General features: G+C 43.3%; 1 protein-coding gene across 3 annotated transcripts in view; it reads left to right on the top strand.

The window, feature by feature from the left end:
- Ptprt (protein tyrosine phosphatase receptor type T) overlaps positions 1 to 20,862 on the top strand; it is a 1,232,244-nt gene that overhangs the window by 195,812 nt on the left and 1,015,570 nt on the right. The gene's annotated exons all lie outside the window — the stretch shown is intronic.

Below are 20,862 nucleotides of genomic sequence, written 5' to 3'. Positions count from 1 at the left end.
TCTGGAGATGACTCCTATCTGAAAGAAATTATAGCTTTGAGTTATAAAAATCATTGGGTTGGTATTCACATAAGGTTATATGACCATTTTAAAGTACGTAAGCAGCTATGCAGGATCTAATATATTGATAATGTGTGTAGTTATACCTTGATCTACTTCTAAAGCCTTTTCGTTACCCAAAAAGGGTATCGTATACCCATTAAGCAGTCATTTCTCATTCCTCCCTCTACTCAGGCCCTGATAGCCATTAATCTGCTTCCTGGTTCTATAGCCTTAACTATTGTGGATATTTCACACTATAGTGTTTTCAGGCTTTATCTATGCTGCAGCATGCATGAGTAATCCATTCCCCTTTATAGCTGAGTAATCCTCAATTGCATGCATATCTCACAATTTGTGTATTCATCCATTGATTGGCTGTCTCTGCCTTTTTATATTTTGAATAATGCTGCTATGGTCATATGTGTGCATGTATTTGTTTGAAAGGAGACCAACTCTTTGTTGCTGGAAAACCTAGCTGAGCAAACTTTCTGGTAAAGGGTCAGAGGGCAAATATTTTAGGCTTTGTGAGCCATTGAGTCTCTTGACACTATTACTGAACTCTGCCACTGGAGCCCAGAAATAGCCATAGAAAATATGTGAGTGATTGGGCCTGGCTATGGCCATGCTCCAGTGAAGCAACCCAAGAGTTGATAGGTCCAAGCTGGTCCATCAGATTTGCTGATGCTTGCTATAAAATGATGCGGCCACTGCCCTCTCAAACCCCACCTCCTACCAGATCATCTGCTTCCCTGACCTCCACCACCCTGTCGTCTCCCGCAGTTCAGATCGAACGGTGTGGAAGTAACCTTAGGGTTGGAGGGTGGGAAATGGGGCCGTGTGGGTGATGAGAATGAAAGTATAATATGGTTGGAATACTTCTGGTATCCAGAAGTGATCTGTGGAGTCAACTGTGGCCTCAGCCTCTAAGAGGTAGAAAACAGGTTGGGAAATTCTAATGTGTTCTTTGTCTTTGGTATGGCTTCAGACAAGTGTGGGCTTCCAGAATTTCTCAGAGTGGGAAGCCAATTTGGAGGTATTTCCCACAGCAGTGATGGAGAGTCTCAGGAGCATTTCTCACCGGCAGCCCACCATGCACGTCTGAAACACTCCCGATCTCATCTCACTTTAAGGAGCAGGAGAGAGAAGTTCATGGTCTGGAACGTAACTTTCTAGAAGAGTTGTAATTCACAAAGCTTGTGGAGATGTGCACCTGTAGGTGACAGAAAAGCCTCCAGGGACAAATAAAGAGGCAATTATGGATGAAAACTGAGCTGACTCCTTCTTGCATGAACAGGAAGCCATCTGGGTGGCACAGACCGTGGTGGGGATGTGAGTACCTTCTACAGGCACCTGCTGCATGTACAATTTATGGCATTCTGGAGGAAGAGATTGGGAGGAACAAAGTGCCAAAATAGAAGACATGCTTTTCAGAGAGCCCCCCTTTTTTCTGGATGAAATATGGCTGGTAGCTGTTGTTCTTTTTTTTTTTACACCCCAACTTTTGCTCATGTAGAAGATACACACACTTGTGACATAGAGTAATGTGAGTGACTATCAGCAAGAGGACTTCTAGCCCTGGCTTCTCTGCTTGCTTGATGTGCAACTTGAAAATTAGTTTTCCACTCTGACATCTCTGATTTCCCAAATGTAAAATGAATGGTATCCTACAGTGAGTTCTTGGGCTATGTGTGAAGCCTCGGTCTGTCCCAACTAGCATGACTACATGAGGAAACACAACCTGACTTCTCCAAGCCCCTTCTTGGTCTACCTCATGCCTTTGGGAGTCTGTCCTTTCAGATGTCTTCCTCTTGTGTGTAGTTGACCAGTACTGCCCTATGGTCCTGTGGCTGGTGGACACCATCTTGATTCCTTGTGCTAGGGGAGCATCTTTGCTATGCAGAGCACTGGGAAATTTTATTTTCCTACTAACACTACTACAGGCTGAGTAAGACCATTAGAAAATATACCCTTGATCCCTCTAGGTCATATATGACTATGTGGCCATTAAAATCCATTTCCTCTCTCCCTTTAAGTCCTTATGAGAACACTTTCCTAGAGACTTTTGTTGTGAGGTGAAGACCTTTAATGAATTCTGATCAATGGAGTGTGAGTGAAAGTGAAGTATATATACCCCCGTCATGTCTGTCCTTTAAACCCTTACCTCATATCATTTTCATTCTCTTCTCTAGTCTCTAGAGAAACTCTGAGGCCATAAGCTTTGGTGCAACTATACGAGGCTGGGTGTGTAAGTGTATGTTAGAGTATTACGTGATGCAAAGAAAACGTTCATTGTTTTAAGCAACTAGAACATCAAGCATGTTTGAACCATCAGTTTCCCTGTGTTCATTAGTACAGCTGCTGTGCACTTGGGGCTGGAGATGCAGGACGGAAGAAGGAGATGGGATGGTGTCTTCCTTTGAAGTGCCCCCAGCCTGGAACGTGTCTGTTTAGGAACATGGTCTGGAGGAGGGGGAGTCTTAGCTTTTGGAGAAAGGACCATCTTCATGGGGACAAGCCATACTGGGAAGAAAGGAGAGGGAGTGCACGAATGCAGAAAAACTCGAGATAATGGGAGTTAGCTTCCAGAGCTGCAGTGAGTCTAGAAATAGCTTCTGCTTTCTCAGCCAAGGGCTGGGATTTTCCTGCCTATTGGATCCTGACACTTCCCATTAGTCTTTTTGTTGGGAGACAGTGGGAAAACTCTGCTGAGAGCCTCATGAGGAGCAGTGGTGGATAACTGAAGTGTTCTGAGAGGCTGCTGGGGACACATGGGCTAACTGTCAGACACCAGGAAACTTCTGTCAGCTCTCTCAACTTGTCAAAGACTAACTTGAACTTGATGTGTTAGGAGGAGGGGCTGAGGACACCCACAGATTGTTATGAGCTTGACACGGTACTTCTTAAGCTGGTTCATGGTAGTGATAAGCCAAAAAACATTGTCCTTCATAAATAAGTAGATATCATTCTTTTATCTTTGCTTTTGAAATGAAGTCATCCCATGGAGGTTTATTTTTATTTTTTTATTTTTCTTGAGGGAGTAGCTATGTTGAGGGGGCTATTGACCAGGATAGGTCATCTTGTAACTAAGAACTTCAGAGTTTTTGGGGTCTTAGTAAAATGGAGATTTGTTTCATTCATCTTATCCAGTGCGGAGGGCAGAAGAACTGTGCTTCACAGCTATTCAGGTGTAAGGCTTCTCCTGGAAATTCAATGGGTGAATGGCACAAGAGAGAGTGGATGAGGATGGAAGTTTCAATGAACTAGGCGTGATTACCATTTTGACGTCTTCCTATTTTCCATTGGCTATTATTCAGTTATAACTGCTCCTAGGAATCATGGGAAACATGGCCTACCATCCCACATGCCCACAAAGAGGAAGTAAGAGAGGTTGAGTAGGCTAGCAGTCTGTCTTTGAAGAGGAGTCATCGCCAAAGAAAAGCGTTTAGGTCTCATGTAAAGCTACTATGTATATGGGTAAATAGCAAGAAACCCACCCCATAAAGTAAAACGGGTGTGCTAATGGCAACATTGAATTCCAAAGGAGTCCAAGTGGGACTTTGAACTAGCTTATTCTCTGAGGCTTCGGAATTTGGATGAGTTTGTGAGTTTTGTCTGGACTCAGGCTCATGCTGAACGGCTGGGAACTTGCAGAACTTCCTGTTGGCTAGAGGAAGTTCTGTACTTCAGTTGTGCCTTTCTAGGTAATAACCACTTCCCTTTTCCTTTGGAGCCTTCTGTATGTCTTTAGAAGGCTGTCGATTAGCCAGCACTCACTATGGAATCCTAGCACCAAGAGATTTCTGCTGAAAGGGAAACAGTTTGTGACATTGAACTGATCTGTCCTAAGGCTTAGAATGCACTGGGATGAAATCAGCATGGTACTTAGCAGGGGACGTTTGCTTTCTGGATGACTGAATGTAGGACAAGGATGTTCACCAGATGAAGGGTGGTTAGAGGCAATTACTGAAAGGTGGGCTGATGGGTGCCTGTGCAACTTTTTCCTATTTTCTACATAGACCTATTTGTTCATTTCATGTCCCAAGTACTATTAGTGTTCAGACTTCTGCAGCCTTACACTGAGCCTCAATTCTAGCAAGAACCCCAAAACTTTCTAATTCACCTTTGCTCCAGCTCTGGAAAAATTATTTGTGAGCCTAAATAGATGCAAACAATTTTCTGCAAAGCAATTTTCCGAGTGTGGAAAGAAGTAACTGAAAACAAGAAAGAGCTCACTGATTTTAGCTTTAGAATCACCTAACCAGATTGTTATACCTTTGAAATTTGCCCTGCTGACCAATGTCTTATCCTTAGAAAAAGACACTCCTAGGAAAAACTAATACAGAAGGATTAGAGAGTCCACATTTCTTTTTTCCCCCCTCTCCTTAATGACCTTATTAGAGAAATTGCACCCTGGGTAACAATATAGTAGAAAACTCCCCATGGAGTTACTTAGACTGAAAATCTGATCCTTTGGAAAGAAAATGGTAACTGTCAGCAGTGTTCAGATTAGAATTAAATCTAAGATTGCATGGCTCATATTCATATATAAACATGAATTCTTTAATCTACATACATTTGGTATTCATTTTTGATTATCTCTTCGAGCATAGCATTAAAATGATTTCATACCACAAAAGAGCACGTGCCCATTTTCCGTGGCAAGACACATTGACAGGTCCCAGTTCTCCCCAGCCAAGTGAAGGCGAGAATTGAAGCTGTTATTCAAATGATTATTTCTCATTATTATCAATTAGTGGAAAAATAATAGAAGCCGCTGTTTATTGAAGGGCTGCTCCTTTCCCAGGTGCTTGGCATGCACATTATCTCCAACTGTGACAACAGCCTGAAACCAAGGCTCACATGTGTTCAGGGACCTGCCTGAATTCACCCAGCCAGGAAGAGACAAGGTGGCATTGCGAACTAGGGCTGTCGGCTCAAAGACTTTTCTTTGTTTTTGTATAAACATATCAGTTGTAGTCACATTCAGTGAACTGTGTGTTTTGTATGTAGGCTGTTTGAATTGTGGCAAATGGGCACATCCATGTAACTGTGTGTCTATTCAAAGTGTAGAATTTCCCATCACTTATAGCTTTACCCCAGGCTCATTGGTAGTCCTTCCTCCTTTCCCCATACTCCCCGGCAACCAATGACCTGATTTTGGTCACTGTAGATTAGACATACCTTTTCAGTAGCTCATAGAAATAGACATGTGGTAATATTTTTGAGTTTCACCCATGTTGCTGTGTGTTGTTCCTCCATGACTTTGGGGTCAAGTTTTAAATTTCATCTTCAGTGCTGTAGATGTTAGACAAGAGTTGTTATAGCTGGAGTCACGGCAGTTCCTTTGTAATAGCGATGGTGGGGTGGATATGTGGAGATCACATTTGCAGGTTGGATTTTGTGGAATCTGCAGAGACTAGCCTTGGGGTTCAGCTAATCTATCTTGCAAAATGGGCATGAAGGTAGACTCATTTGTGGGTTGTTTCGTGAAGACCGAAGGAGTGAGAACATGGGTGCATGGAGAACAGTAGTGGGCATGGAGTGAGGGCTCAGTAGATACCAGCGGCGGCTGTGCTCCAGACCAAAGTCGCATGCTTAAGAGGACAGACACTCCATCACAGCAGCAGAGATGTTAGTACCGAGAAGCATCCAGGACGCATGCATAATACTGGAGACTCATCCAGGCTTAGCGTCCAAAGGGATTTTTAGAGTGAGAGTGACTCCCAGAGTGAAATACAGAAAGAAGCTTTACCAAAGGCAGAGCAGGTTGGAGGGTCAAGACCTCAGAGACTTGTCATAGGGAGGACCGAGCAATGTCACCTGCCTGGACTCTTGGGTGGGAGTGTGAAGGACCAACCAAGATTCAAAAACATGAAAAAGGGACATCTTCAGGGCTTTCTTGTGCCATCCTTTAGTTGCGTGGGAAGCCTTTCGAGGATGAAGGCTAAGGATAAAAAGAAATTAACAGGCATTTATTTATTTATTTGTTTATTTTTTGTTTTGTACTCAGTGAATACAGTCAAGTTGGTACCATTGTTAGCCTCCTCCCTGACCACCCCCCCCCGCTCAGGGACCCTCCGTGTTGTGGGATATGTGTCGTGCATTGTGGGGTTAGCCATCAGCTATGAGTAAGAGATAGACACAGAGAACAGGCATTTATTTTGATTATAGCATTTCATATACTTATATGGAGTGTTTATTATTAACCATATACGTATTAGGCATTCTATCTGTCTGTATCTATTATCTACGCAGCTATCTGCCTATCATCTATCTGTCTATGTATCTATCATCTATCAATCTCTCTATATAAATCAATTTATCTATCCATCTCCTTTTCATCTATCTGTTTTCTATCTATATGCCCAGTTAACTACACATGTTACTTAGCTATGTGCTTATTGGAATTTTCTATTTATATGATTTGTATACTATAAAGTATACATATATTAAATATATGATTAAAAAACCATACATTAAATTTATTTATTGGGGGGGGGGCAGAATGGGCATGCCAGGTCCTACAGTCACTCCAAATGAATTTCAGATGCACCTTGTGCATCTGGCTTATGTGGGTACTGTGGAAGTGGACCCTTAGGCTTTGCAGGCAAGTGCTTTAACCACTAAGCAATTTCTTCAGCCTTAAAGCAATTTTTGATAAATGCATGGAATATTGTAAAGCTTATACTTTTGCATTTCAAAACTATATGGCAGGAACTGTTTTTGTTGAATTTCTAGAGGACATTATGGTTTTGCAGAATGCTAAATGCATGCTGGACCATATGCCAGCCACCTTTGTGTTAGATATTTCATTCAAGTTAATGATATCATTGAAGTGATAATGTTCCCATATTCCAGATGAGGAAGGCAAGGTCCAAAGAAATGAAGTAACTTGCTGATGGTCTTCTAGATGAAACATGGATGATGTAGACTGAACTATAAAAGTTATATGTTAAAATGTATTTCCCAACGTGTGGCCTTTGTAGTTGGGGCCTTTTGAGGTAACTAATTCACCTAAATTCATACCCTTATGAAAGGAACCCTTGAAAGCTGTCATCCTTCCTACTGTGTGAGGACACAGGGAAAAATACCAGTTCATGCAACAGCAACAAGAACTTCAGATGCAAGACTGCCTGGATTTTTAACTACCTAAACTTTATAACTATGAAAAATATACACATTTCTGTTATCTGTGAGGAAAGTTCTGGTGAAGACTCAGAAGGAAAGGAGAATGGCAGAGAAAGCCTTGGGCAACTCAGACAGCACCACCGTCCCTGAACAGTGTCTGGAGAAATAAGACGTGGGAAACCACCCTGAGGTCTCAGGTTCAAGTGAAAACTGTTATTGGACACTAGAGAAAAGGTTGGTTTTTTTCTTCTCCTCCTCCTCTTCCTTCTTGTCTTCCTTCTATGCCTCTCCTTCCTCTCTTCCTTCTCCTCTTCCTCCACCCCTCTCCTTCCCCATTGTCCTCCTTCTCCTTTTGCTTGAAACAGTCTTGGTAATGCAGGCAGACCTCGAACTAAGTATGTACCTGAAGATGACCTTAATCTTATGATTCTCCTCCCTCACCCCTTGAGTGCTGGGATTACATGCCTGGTTGATCTTGCTTATGTGTGGCAAAGAACTTGGCTGAGTGGACATCATTCTCGAGTGTTTTGTGGAAGGTAGAACTTACAAGTGACAGACTGGGTTTTTTGGCTGAGGCTAGTTCTAAGCAAAGTGCCAAAGGTGTGTATTTACTCCTGATTTATAGTGAAGTATAATAGAGGAATGACTTCCAAGTTGTGGTTTTTAAGCAGAAGGGATGAAGAACTTAAGATCTGAAAAAATAATTCTCAACCAATCCAAACTCCAAACAGAAACTATAGTAAGTGTATGACCAAATAAGTTTGATGAGCAGAATAAAAGGAATTAACCATCTTAACCACAGCCAGAATCTATTCTCTGTGGTAGTAATGGACTGAACATAAGGTCTACTTACAGGTCATCTGTGCTGGTACTTCGGTCATAGACTCAGAGTTCAAGGGTTGGGGTAAAATACCCAATAGTTTCAAATGAAATCTCACTGGTACCTGCATTAAATTCCTTCCTGCTTGCTGGTATAAAGTGTCTGACTCGAAGAAACGTTAAGGAAGGAAGAATTTATTTCAGCTCAGTTCAGGGTCCATCTTGGCGGGGGAAGGCATCTGGTCACGCTGCAGCCATAGTCAAGAAGTAGAGTGATGATGCTTGTGCTCAGCTAGCTTTCTCCTTTTGACTCAGTTCAGGACCCCAGGCCATGAAATGGTGCTGCCCACAGTTAAGATGGGTTTTCCAGCCTCAATTGGCTTCAGTAAGATAATGCCTCACAGGTAGGCTCAGATTCTAAATCCTGTCCAGTTGGTGACTAGAAACTCACTATCACAGCCCCGACAGGACTGCATACCTTATTTGTTGCGACTTAGCACTGTGGGGTCAGCTCCCTGCAACCTCTGCCCACGCTCCTTGTTTCCCTGGTCATCCCAGTGGGCTGCAGGGAAATCAGTACAGGCCAGGCTTCAAGACAGACGGCTGTCAAGGCTGAGTTTGAATTTGGACTCGTTAGCTTTGACATACTTTACTATCTCTGTAATAGCATCTAGGTTTTTCTTAGTCCGGGTGCATTGTATTTTACTGTGCATTATGCTCTGCTGAAAATGGTATCACCTTCTCAAAAGATAGAAAGAGAGCTACTGATCACAGTCCAATAATGGGAGTGTGGTGAAATGCGCAACAAAATTTCCCTTGGTTATTTCTGCTTTATGTCTCACTGATGACCATTTTGTTGTTTTGCATGAAGTGTTTGTTACTTAGCGGCCGACTTTTCCACATTACAATGCCATTTTGAAGCAATTAAGGAAGTTACAAAGGCCTGGGTCTATGAAGTGTGGCCGGGTTGAAATTTGGAATCTATTTGTTCAGTGTCATTCTCTTTGTTGGGGCAGAATTTTTCTTGTCCTTTAGTCCTTCATTTTCCTCTATCTTCCCCTCACTCCCATTCCCATTTCTTTCTATTTTCTCTCTACCTCACCCTGCCCCTATTCTCTCTCCCCTTTTCATGTCCTGTCCCCCTCTCTTTCTGCTTTTTGCTCCCCTCTCTCCTCTACCATGTTCCCTCTTATGTTCCTGCTTATCTTTCAGCCTACCTTACTTTGCCCAATCTATAAAGATAAAGCAAATACCAAAACAATGTGTTACCGAGACACATGTGATGCTGTGAAGACCAGTGCACCTCCACAGGCACCCCGATGGTTTTGCATTTCCCTTGCCTGTCTCTGTTGTGTGTGTGCAGGGGCAGGGCGGGGAAGTTTTTGAAGACCTTTGCTTCTCTGAAAAGCATGGGTAATGATTTTTTTCCTTGCCTGTTTATTATGCACTTGCTTCTTCAACGCGTGCTTTCTGAGAGATTTCTCTGTACCAGGCACTGGAGGGAGCATTGAGTAGGGGAGAGAACAGACAGTCCCTGTCCGTTGGGCACTTTAAATTCTGAAAGGCAGACAGAGAATAAACACATAAACATGTGGTTGATTGTGAGGATTACATAGGTTGCCCAATGTAGGGGAACCACATGTATTTCCTGAATTTAGTTTTCTATAATCTAGGACTTTTTCAATCACCATCAGAAAAAAGAAACCTTTTTCTTTAAAGAAATTTATTATTTATTAAATGGGGGTTGGGGGGGGGTTGTGCTGGAGAATGTTAGGGCTTCCAACCACTGCATCTGGCTTATGTGGATACTGGGGAATCAAACCTGGGTCCTTAGTCTTCGTAGGCAAACACCTTACTTGCTAAGCCATCTCTCCAACCTCCAAATAATAAGTTTTAATTTTGAAATAGTCTTAGGATGCATGAGTTGCAAAATTCATGTAGAGAGTTTCCTGCACTCTTCCTCCCAATGGTTTCCCTAAAGAATATCTTGCACAAAGTTCATTGTCAAAACCCGGAAAATGATTGTTATATCAGAGACTGATGTTATCACTAGTTCTGACTTGTTTTTCGCTTTCCTTTCCCCCTCTCTCTTTTCATCTCTTCCTGTAGCTCTGTGAAATTTTAGCATGAGTGTATATTTAAATAATTGTCCTACTGTCAGGAGAAGCAGAGCTGACCTCGTCCATCAAGAAACTCTCCTGAGTTACTGTTTAACAGTCACACTCGCCCCTACCCCTAACCCTTGGGCAAATACTGATCTGTTCTCGTTCACTATAATTTTGTCACTTCAGGGACGTTATGTAAATGAAATCAGACAGTCTGTAGCCCTTTGAGATTGGCCTTTTTTCATTCAGCATAATGCCCTAGAGGCGCTTCAAAGTTGTCGCATGCATCAATAGTTCATTTTGCCATCACTTTTAAGATAAAAGGACCCCAGAATAGACTTAAGGAAGAAATTCTTTATGAACATATTTATTTTGTTTTCAAAGTTAACCTTTGTAAAGTTTTGTTTTCCTCCCTAGAGACCTGCAACGATTAACCTGAGTTTGATTAACACACTGGCAAATTGGTAGATGATTATTATTTTTATTTGATTTCTAAATGTTTTCTCACTGTATAACAAAGTTTACTCTTTTGGGGCATGGGGGACTCTCAGCTTTACTTTGAGCTCATAGTATAGGAGACTCTCCCTTCAACTAAAAGTTGTTCCTGGTATTAGGTTAATGCTGGGTTCTTTAACATCTTCCAAATTCTGGTAGCTTTGCACAAAATTTGTTACCTTGTTTTAGTAGCAGACTGTGTGTGACCATGCCTTGTCTTTGAAAGGCTTTGTACCACATAAGGTGATTTTGATCTGAATCTTAGGAGCATAAATTTCCTTCCATCCATCCAGTGCATGGGGCAGAGCTTGGAGTAGCTGTGGGTTTGCAATTTGAATTGCTCATGGTTGAGAGGGCCATCATTGCCTCACCTCCATTCCCATTTATTGGGCAGAGTATACTTCTATGGCTGGCTCAGAGAGGTGGTAGGATAGGAGTGAGTGAAGGAATGGGAAGATACAGTTCCTCATGGGGAACCACATCCCTGAGCCTTCTGCACTGTGGAAGAGTGAAGCCACAGTTCTTTGGTAATTGAATGACTACCTCCCTTTCCACCAGTTTCCATTTTAGCTTCACAACTTCACTGGCAATTATGAGTGCTGTGATGGTTAATATCTTGTTACCAACTTGACAGGACTTAGAATCTCTGTGAAAACAAATATCTGGGAATATTTTGAGAGAGATTTTCTAGGTTAGGTTAATTGAGTTGGAAGCACCCACCCTGACTGCGGGTGGCAGTATTCTACGGGCTGGAGTCACAGACTGAATAAAAAAGAGAAAGAGCTGAGCACCAGCATTCACGCCTCTGCATCCTGAGTGTGGATGCTATGTGACAGCTCTGCTTAGCGCTCCTGCTGCTGTGCTTATCCCACCGTGAAGGATTGGAACTATAAATTGAAATAATCCCTTTTCTTCTTTTAGCTTCTTCTGGTCAGCTGTTTGGTCACAGCAATAATTAATACAGATGCCATTCAAGAGTTCAAGTTCTGCATTTACTCTCCTAGGAAATCCAGGCAAATTATTACACCTCTTTGAGTCTCAGGTTGATTACTGCCCTATCATTAGTGGGAAAAAATATGGGCTGGAGAGATGGCTTAGCGGTTAAGCGCTTGCCTGTGAAGCCTAAGGACCCCGGTTCGAGGCTCGGTTCCCCAGGTCCCACGTTAGCCAGATGCACAGGCGCACGTGTCTGGAGTTCGTTTGCAGAGGCTGGAAGCCCTGGTGCGCCCATTTTCTCTCTCCCTCTATCTGTCTTTCTCTCTGTGTCTGTCGCTGTCAAATAAATAAATAAAAAATTAAAAAAAATAGACTTTATTTTGTGCATTTATATTGTGCTGTGTTTACTGGCCTTTGCAGAATGGAAGAATCTCTCTGAGATTTTGGCTGAAAGTAGGTTCTATAAATCTGGGCTAGCCTGTTAATCTAACCCTACATTTACTGTATCCATTCATTTTTGAACCTAGAAACTAATGAAAACACAAGCAGCCCTGAGACCACACAGCACAACTGCTGCTGGAAACGGGAGGGTTTTGACAGGTTAGTCCTGAGAGCAGTAAATTCAGCTCCTGATAAATAATTTACGTAGAGGTCTGGGAAGCTGATCTCCCTGTCGTGCCTAGCTTGCTGTTTGAAGAATGCAGAGAATTCTGGTCATGCTAGAAAGGAAAGTAAAATACAATCTCCCTTCCTTGCTCCCTGACTGTTTATCCTTCATACTTCTATCATTCTTTCAAGGAAGCCACTGGTTTCTGTTTGCTAGAGCAGTGAATACCTCATTTCCAGTTTGCCTTGCCTCTGCTCCATCCATGATCACTCATAGCCTGAGACCTGTCAGAGTCACAGGCACAATTTCATATTGGTTCATGATGTGCTGGTTGATGCTGTGTTTACATCTAGGGTGAAAGGGGAGGAGGAGGTAAGGCTCAGATGTCTTATTACAAGTTCTCCTTCCCCTTAACTGACAGGACCTGAAGGAGGCCAACCTTGTGTCTTTCCAAGTCAGACTTCATTTTAGGTTGTACACGTATCATTTCTTTCATGTTACTGAAGTGGCTTTTCTATATGCCTGGGGAACAGAATAGCTCAGCACTGAATTTAGTTCTCTGTTGGTGGGGTTTTCAGGGGTCGGTGCAACTTGGATGCTCATTAAGATTACTGAGCCTCATCATTTTTAATGTTAGGCCCAAGGTAATAGTTAATGAGGCTGAAAAGTATATTAATAAAATTGCTTGTAGTAATTAGCAGGAAATTATAATGGTAGGGTGATGGGGAGACTTTAGAAATCAGTTAGGAGTGATCAAAACCAATCTAAAATGTCACTACTTATTATTTTTTGCTTTCAATCATCTTGAGCTACACCTTTGCATTTTTATCTTGGAAAAGAAAACCCTTGATTGGGCTCATGCATATTGCTCTTATTTCATTCTGTTTTGTTCCCAACCCAGCACCATAGAGACTTGGCCTAGATGACTTGTAAGCCATAATACTACCCCTTGGAGGCAAATGGGTTGTCTGTTATTTCACCTTTGTGGAAGTAAGGGTTTATCAGAGACAACGGAGTCCCCATAAGCCTCTGGTCACATGAGATCAGAAGAAAAACATCAGTGGGCTCATCACTCATAAAACAGAAACAAAGGTAAGCATGTTGATTGGAAAGGTAAGAGACCAGGGGCCACGGTCTTAAGCTCAAGGTCCTCAACCTTTGTAACATTTCCAGTTCAAGGTTTCTATTAACCCTTTTCTACTCGCCCTTATTTGTTTCACGAGTAGGTTTGGAAGTAAAAGCTTATAGAGTGAACAAGATTGTAGGAAGGCAGGACTCCTTGTCATTGCTCTGGCTGGGGCTCAAGGCACCTGGGGCTCCTTATTTTCCTTGCTTTTGCTGTTGTTGTTATCAACTCAGGTCTTTTATTAGTATTGTGTTTCATTCCTTCTTGGATTGAAGGATTACCTGGGGGGGGGGGGGAAACTCTAGAAACCTCAGACTCTGAGGAGCTGGGATTATGGGTGTTTGATACCACACCTACCTAGATTGGACCCTTCAAATTGGTGGACTACATTAAATACCCCCAAACTTCTGTGGATTGAGTGTCAACTGTTTTGTATCTCAGGGAAGTCATTTATTATGTTCAGCACATGATACTTTGTTTTACTGAATAGCCAGGTGCTCTTAGGTTTAAATTCAGTTCATGTCCTTTGTTCATTTACGCTGCATTTGGAATCATTACCCCTGTGTGGCTGTGTTTCCTGCCAAGCCCATTGCCGTAAATCCAATTGCTTTGACTTCCTACAAGCAAGGGAGGTTGAGATGCTAGAGAGCGTGTTATCTTCGGGGACACTGGGGAACCTAGGACAGGGGCAGGGCAAACTTCTCTGTTATCTGTACTGAGTTCAACCTATCATTGATTATTTTGTTTCCATTATGCCATTAGTCCAAGGATCAAAAGTAAGTTTCCCAGAAAATTTTCATTCATTCATGTTTATTCTTTGGAATATCAAAGTTACCTTGAAATATTTAGCTTTTAACAACAACAACAAAAAAAAAATTTTCAAATCTTGGTAATTATTTTTCATTCCTTTGCAAACATACAGTTTGAAGTCATAAAGTAAAAAAAAAATGGTGGAATGGGAATCCTGTCTGCCTGCCTCTTTGTCTTTTCATCCATCCATCCATACATCCATCCATCCATCCCTGTCTGTCTATCTGTCTGTCTATGTTCTATCTGGCTGTTTCCCTGATGCCTGGTCAGGGCTGAATGAATCAACCTCTGGTGAATGGACCTCCTCTATGTTTACCTTTTGAAAAAAATTTTTTTTGTTTATTCTTGTTTATTTGAGAGTGAGAGAGAGAGAGAGAGTGAAAGAGGCAGAGAAAGAGGGAGAGAGAGAAAGAGAGAGATTGAGAGAGAGAGAGAGAGAGAGAGAGAGAGAGAGAGAGAGAGAGAGAGAGAGAGAATGGGCATGCCAGGGCTTCCAGCCACTGCAAATGAACTTCAGACGCTTGCATCTGGCTAACGTGGGTCCTGGGGAACCGAGCCTTGAACCAGGGTCCTTAGGCTTCACAGGCAAGCGCTTAACCACTAAGCCATCTCTCCTATGTTTACCTTTTTGAAGCTCAGTCTGTTCAAGAATTCTTGGGCTCAGTGGCTCAGCTTTTCCATTTGATTAGCTGCTGTAGCCTGGATCTTGAGTGTTCCCCAAAGAGCCATGTGCTGAAGGCTTGGACCCTAACCCATGGTGCTATTTGAAGGTGGTGGGATCTTTAGGAGACAGAGCCTAATGAAAAGAAGTTGAGTCATTTGACATGTGCCCTCTGTGGGAATACTGAGACCCCAGATCCTTTTTTCCCCTGCCTTCTACCTTCTCTCCCTCCCTCCATCACTTCTGCCTAAGATGGACAGTTTCTCCTAATATTATTACCTTACCACAGGACCAAACCATCCTGGCCTAAAGACTCTAAAGCCATGAGCCAAATAATCACAAACCTTTCCTCTTTTAAGTTAATTCTGGAATTTATTATAATAAAGGAAAAAGTTGAAGAATACATTTGCTGTGATTCCTCATCTGTAAAGTGACAATCCTGAAAGATTTGGAGTACTGGCTAAAGTAAGCCGTGCATATCGCTTAGCATAAAGCTGGTGGCCCAGCAATCACTCAGTAAACAGGAAGACATATTCTCATATGCAGCCATTAGCCCAGTAATATTCCGTGGCTGGTCTAAGGTTACCCAGTAGGACAGAGGAAAGCTGCTCTCTTTTAGTCCTTACACTCCCAAGAGAGGGGAACTTGCTTGTCAGAGAGATCTCCTCAGGAAATACTTGAACAAGAATACCAAAGGGTGTGAAAATTAAGAGCTTCCTGCCAATGGCATCCTTTGAGGCTTTAGCTCAGAGCAAGTCGGCTGCTATCTCTGTGGCTGGCCCTGTGAGCTAGCGTGGGAATAGCTGTGCGTACCAAAGGAATTCATTTTCCAGGCCTTAGGCTGACCTGCATCTGAGATGTTAGGATGCAAGATGAGAATCAGGTTGCAAACTTGATACTGTAATTTACAATTCTGTTAGCAACTTCCCACCACTTGGGGAATATATTGAAAAGGACTTTTTCCTCCCCCCCCCTCCCTCCCTCCCTCCCTCCCTCTTTCTTTCTTTCTTTCTTTCTTTCTTTCTTTCTTTCTTTCTTTCTTTCTCTCTCTCTCTCTCTCTCTTTCTTTCCTTTTTTATTTTCTTGAGGTAGGGTCTCACTCTAGCCCAGGCTGACCTGGAATTCACTATGTAATCTCAGGGTGGCCTTAAACTCATGGTGATCCTCCTAACTCTGCCTTCCGGTGGTGGGATTAAAGGTATGTACCACCATGCCCAGAAAAGGATCTTTTCGATAGTAACATAGAGTTGTTCTGCCCAGTTCTCGGCACCCCCAGTGACCACCAAGGAGAACCAAACACGTATGCAAAGGCAAGGAGCTTTATTTCGGGCTTAAGCTCAGACTCTTGACTACACCAGTGGATCCATACAAGAGCCCTGAGCAGCAAGGGGGGGGGGGGGGGTTTATAGGGATTTGAACAAAGAAGTAGGGGAATGGTTACATGATTGGTAGATTTAAGTAGTAACTGTACCTGTATTTTTCTGATAGGCTTAGGATGCTGGGGGGCAGAGCTGCTGGGCAGGGGGCTAGGGGAATTTCAAGCAGATTAGGTAACCTTTATTGTGATTGGCTCTGTGTGTTTGAGGAACTTGAGCAACTTGTCTTATGACTAGAGAAATGTATGGTATAAGCAATTTGTGATCTTTTTTCAGTAACTATTAAATTCTTATTTAAACCTTGCTGGGAAACAGAAACTTAGGCCTACTGGTGACTCTGAAGCCTGTGATGGCATTCCTCTGGTTCCTGAGTCCTTCATAGTGATGGGCTTGGGTTTTGAAAATTCAAGGCATTTCTGTCTATGTGTGTGTGTCTTATTTTTGTGTGGCCGTCCACCAATTTTAAAACCATACAGTAGAGCTAGAAATGCTTTATTCTTTTTACAAAGGCTGTTATCTTTTTTTTTTTCTTCCTCAGTGAAAGACTGAAAGGATGTAGAGAACTCTTGGGACGTTGGATGTTAACCTGTGGGAATTTGCTATACTTCCATCACTGTGGTGGTGGATAGTGGGTGCTGAGAGGTGACTCGTCATTTTTCTCCGTGTTCCTGGAACGGGACGAGAGGGTGTTGGAATGAGAGCAGGTGGCGTCCTCTGAGGCTCGTCGTGCCTTGATGCACTGCTGTGTCCAGCATTAGTTGTCAGCGTTGACGGCCTTGCTGGGGAAGTGGAGAACAGATGTGTGCCCTGTGGTGGAGAGTGGCTGGTCAGTGGTCAGCAGGTGGCAAGGGTCACTTTCAGAAAGGCAGCACTTCTCCCTTTACTGTGGAAATAAGGATGGGACAGAAATATCTGTATATCACCAACTTTGCCACTTGGTCGACCATATTTTCCCTTCAGTTGTGGAGCAGGTGGCAAACACAAGTTAGACTTTCACCATTACCAGAAAACTGAAGGCAGAAACGTTGTTTCTCAGAAAACTTAGAAATCGATCGCTTTTATTTCTAGTCCCATCAGCGGGAACCACTAGCCCCTATCCTTCCTGCCCCATTAGCATCTCCCCAACAGCTTCTGTTTCCTGCCCTGGCCACTGCCTGGAGTGAAGTGTTTATTCTCTCATACTACTGTGATTAAACAAGCCACCTTCTAGATGCTTCTCTGTATCTCCTCTGGGAAACCCCATATCTGAGTAGTGGACATGCAGCTGCCACAGGACTGTGCTTAAGCTTCTACATCTGGCTGTGTCATGTGGTAGCCACACCCCTTTGTGGTTCACTCTGTCATGTCCTTAGCCTGCATTAAGGGGTCTCCATGATGAATTAACCCCGCCAGCTTCTCCAGCCAGGGCACCATCTGCACAGCACTTGACACTGGTCTCTTCTGCATGTATGTCTGCAAGACACGACCAGTCCTTTTAAGCTACCCTTACCCTGCATTCTCTCATCTGTTTGACACCTCCTTACCCCACTATGTGCCCATGGCCCATTTATATGGGAACCTGACCTCCTGCTTCTTGGCTGAACCTGTGACTTTCCTTTTCACTCCCAGTTCTCTTTTTTACTGTTTTTTTTTTTTTAAATATTTTATTGCTGGGTGTGGTTGTGTATGCCTTTAATCTAGCGCTTGGGTGGCAGAGGTTGGAGGATCGCTGAGAGCTGAGGCCACCCTGAGACTACATGGTGAATTCCAGGTCAGCCTGAGATAGAGTGAGACCCTGCTTCAACACCCCCCAAATTATTTATTTATTTATTTATTTATTTATTGATTGATTGATTGATTGATTGGAGAGTGTGTGAGAGAAATGCACATACACACACAGGGGGGGGGGAGAGAGAAAGTGGGCATGCCAGGGCCTATAGCCACTGCAAACTCCAGATAACATGTGCCACTTTGTGAATCTGGCTTTACCTGGTGTGGTGGTTTGATTCAGGTGTCCCCCATAAACTTAGGTGTTCTGAATGCTAGGTTCCCAGCCGGTGGAGATTTGGGGAATTAATGCCTCTTGGAGGGAGTGTATTGTTGGAGGCGGGCTTATGAGTGTTACAGCCAGTGTCCCCTTGCCAGTGTTTGGCACACTCTTCCTGTTGCTGTGGTCCACCTTATGTTGGCTAGGGGGTGATGTCTACCCTCTGCTCACAGTATTATTTCTCCTGCCATCATGGAGCTTCCCCCTCAAGACTACAAGCCAAAATAAACCTCTTTTTTTCCTTACAAGCTGCTCTTGGTTGAGAGATTTCTACCTGCAATGCAAACCTGACTGCAGCACACGGGTACTGGGCAATTTAAAAGGGTTTGTAGGCAAGCACCTTAACCGCTGAGCCATTCCTTTAGCCATTTCTTATTGTTTCTGTGAAGGATTCACGCCGTCGAGTAGTTTCATGCCTTACTCAGGATGCTCATGTGCTCCTTGTGGGCAGGGCTCTACCTCATTCCTATTTGACCCCTTGAGACATGGAGGAGGTGTGCTGGAAGTGATAAGCTAGCTGTGCATTTGGATTCCACTTGGGTCTCTGTGCCTTCAGGGGATTGTTTAGCTCTTCTCAGATTTTTGTCCTGATGTAGTATCTGTGTTATGGGGTCAATGTCGGATTAATTGAAATAAATTGTTGTAAAATTATACATAGCACAGGGTGAGGTAGATAAATATCATCTACTGTCATTGCTGTCATCATCATCACTAGGTTCTGGACAGTGCTAGACTCTCAATACATTCTTTTTTTGGTTTTTCTTTTTTCTTCCTTCCTTTTCTTTTTTAAAAGTATTTTATTTTTATTTATTTATTTATTTGACAGAGAAAGAGGGAGAGCAAGAGAGAGATCAAGAGAGAGAGAGAGAGAAAGAGAGAGAGAGAGAGAGAGAGAGAGGGAGGGAGGGAGAGAATGGGCGTACCAGGGTCTCCACCTACTGCAAATGAACTCCAGACGTTTGCGCCCCCTTGTGCATCTGGCTAACGTGGGTCCTGGGGAATTGAACCTGGGTCCTTTGGCTTTGCAGGCAAATGCCTTAACTGCTAAGCCAGCCCTCCAGCCCAATACATTTTTTTTTTTAAAGAGTGACTAACTGGATATGCAATATAAGTCATTTTGTTGAATTATTTTCTCTGAAATGGAGTTAATAAAACAACATTAATTTTCTCATGTCTCTTTTCCCTCTGAACTGTATTTTCCCCACCCCTCAAAAGTGAATGTCTCTCTGCTTCTTTAAATGACCCAAGAACATTTGTAAGGGAGCCACTTTGCTCAGTAAGCTAATAGCTAAAATCAGGATTCACCTCCCTGCTGGTTGACTGACACCCCATTTTCCCCTCTTAAAAGACTAAATGGCCTATATTTCTTTTTTAAATTAAAGTGAATGAAAATGAATTTCACAAACTCCCCTGGAGATGACTGGAGACACACTGGGATGTCAAATAAAAAAGTTGGGAATTGCTGAGCTCAAGCTCCCCTCTGTGGGTTCCCAAGAAAGATGAAACAGGAGAAGCATCCAGCGTGGAGGAGGAAAGTGGAGGGAAGAAAGATTGTGCAGCATAAAGATGGGGGGAAGGAGGAGCGAAGACTGTGCGGACAAGCCACTGTAGAGCAAACATCTTTAACTTCAACGCAAAGAAGCAAAGACAGCCCAAGACATGTTGAATAATTGCCCAAGAATTATTTCTGGCCACCCTAGGAATGATTCCTCACTATGCAAAAATATTGAAAGCAGAAGGGAAATGATTGTTTTGAGCTTAGAGATTTCTCAGTTCTCTGACTTTGCTAACGAGATTTCAGCCCATTATCCTTGTCTCACTGTGAGCCTTCGTCAATAGCAGAACTTGGATTTCCCGAGGGATTGTGTACTGAGTTCATTTCAGTTTAACAAGTGTTTATTGAAACCCAGGATGTGTCTAGGGCTAGGATCAGAACTGTGCTGGATCTGGATGACTAGCTCCTTGGGCTCAAGGGGATTCCTGGGTGAGGTGAGGGGAAAGGCTGGAGAATTGCATATTGATGTGTCTGCATCCATGCTTCCCTCAGTGCAGGTTCTGAATCACATGAGACCAGGGAGAAAACTTTTCGCTGGCCTTCTTGGGTCTTGGGTAGGCCTGGCATAGAAGCTCCATTCTTCTGGGGCTCTGATGTGCTTCTTGCCAACCCTGGCTTTCTGTCTTGCCAACAGCAGCGATTATCTCGAAGTATGTAACAGAGCACGTTGCCCTTGTGGCTCTGGCTCAGCTGGAATAACGACATGGGTGTAATCTAAGGTCATCGTCATGGCCATGCCTCATCCCACCCCTGCCGACTCCCATCCCTTTCTTCTCAACCCCCACGTCTACACCTTTACCGTTGGAGTGCCCCGTCCCTCAATTTTACATCTTCCCGAGATGACGTTGCTGGCCATCACGTCTAAACTTGTCTCCCTGCCCCCATCTTCCTTCTCTCTGGGTTGTCTGGCATTGCCATGTGTTCCTCTCTTGTGTTTATTGTTTCAACTCAGTTGTGAGCTTACAAGTGAGAGTCATGGTCTCTCTTACCCACTGCCTGGTGCCTAGCACCAGAAATCACTCAGCAAACAACTCAAGTGAGTTACAGCACCTGATCTGCCTACAATAGCTCAGTCCCTTTCAGTAGCTCCAACGAAATAAGCACAAGAGGTGCTGGGTTTAGAATGTAAAATGTCCTTTGGAGGCTCACCAGTGAAAGGTTTGGTCCCCAGCTGGA

This window comes from Jaculus jaculus, chromosome 8 (genome assembly GCF_020740685.1).
Source record: "Jaculus jaculus isolate mJacJac1 chromosome 8, mJacJac1.mat.Y.cur, whole genome shotgun sequence".
NCBI lineage: Eukaryota > Metazoa > Chordata > Mammalia > Rodentia > Dipodidae > Jaculus > Jaculus jaculus.
This window is presented reverse-complemented; position numbering and strand designations above follow the sequence as displayed.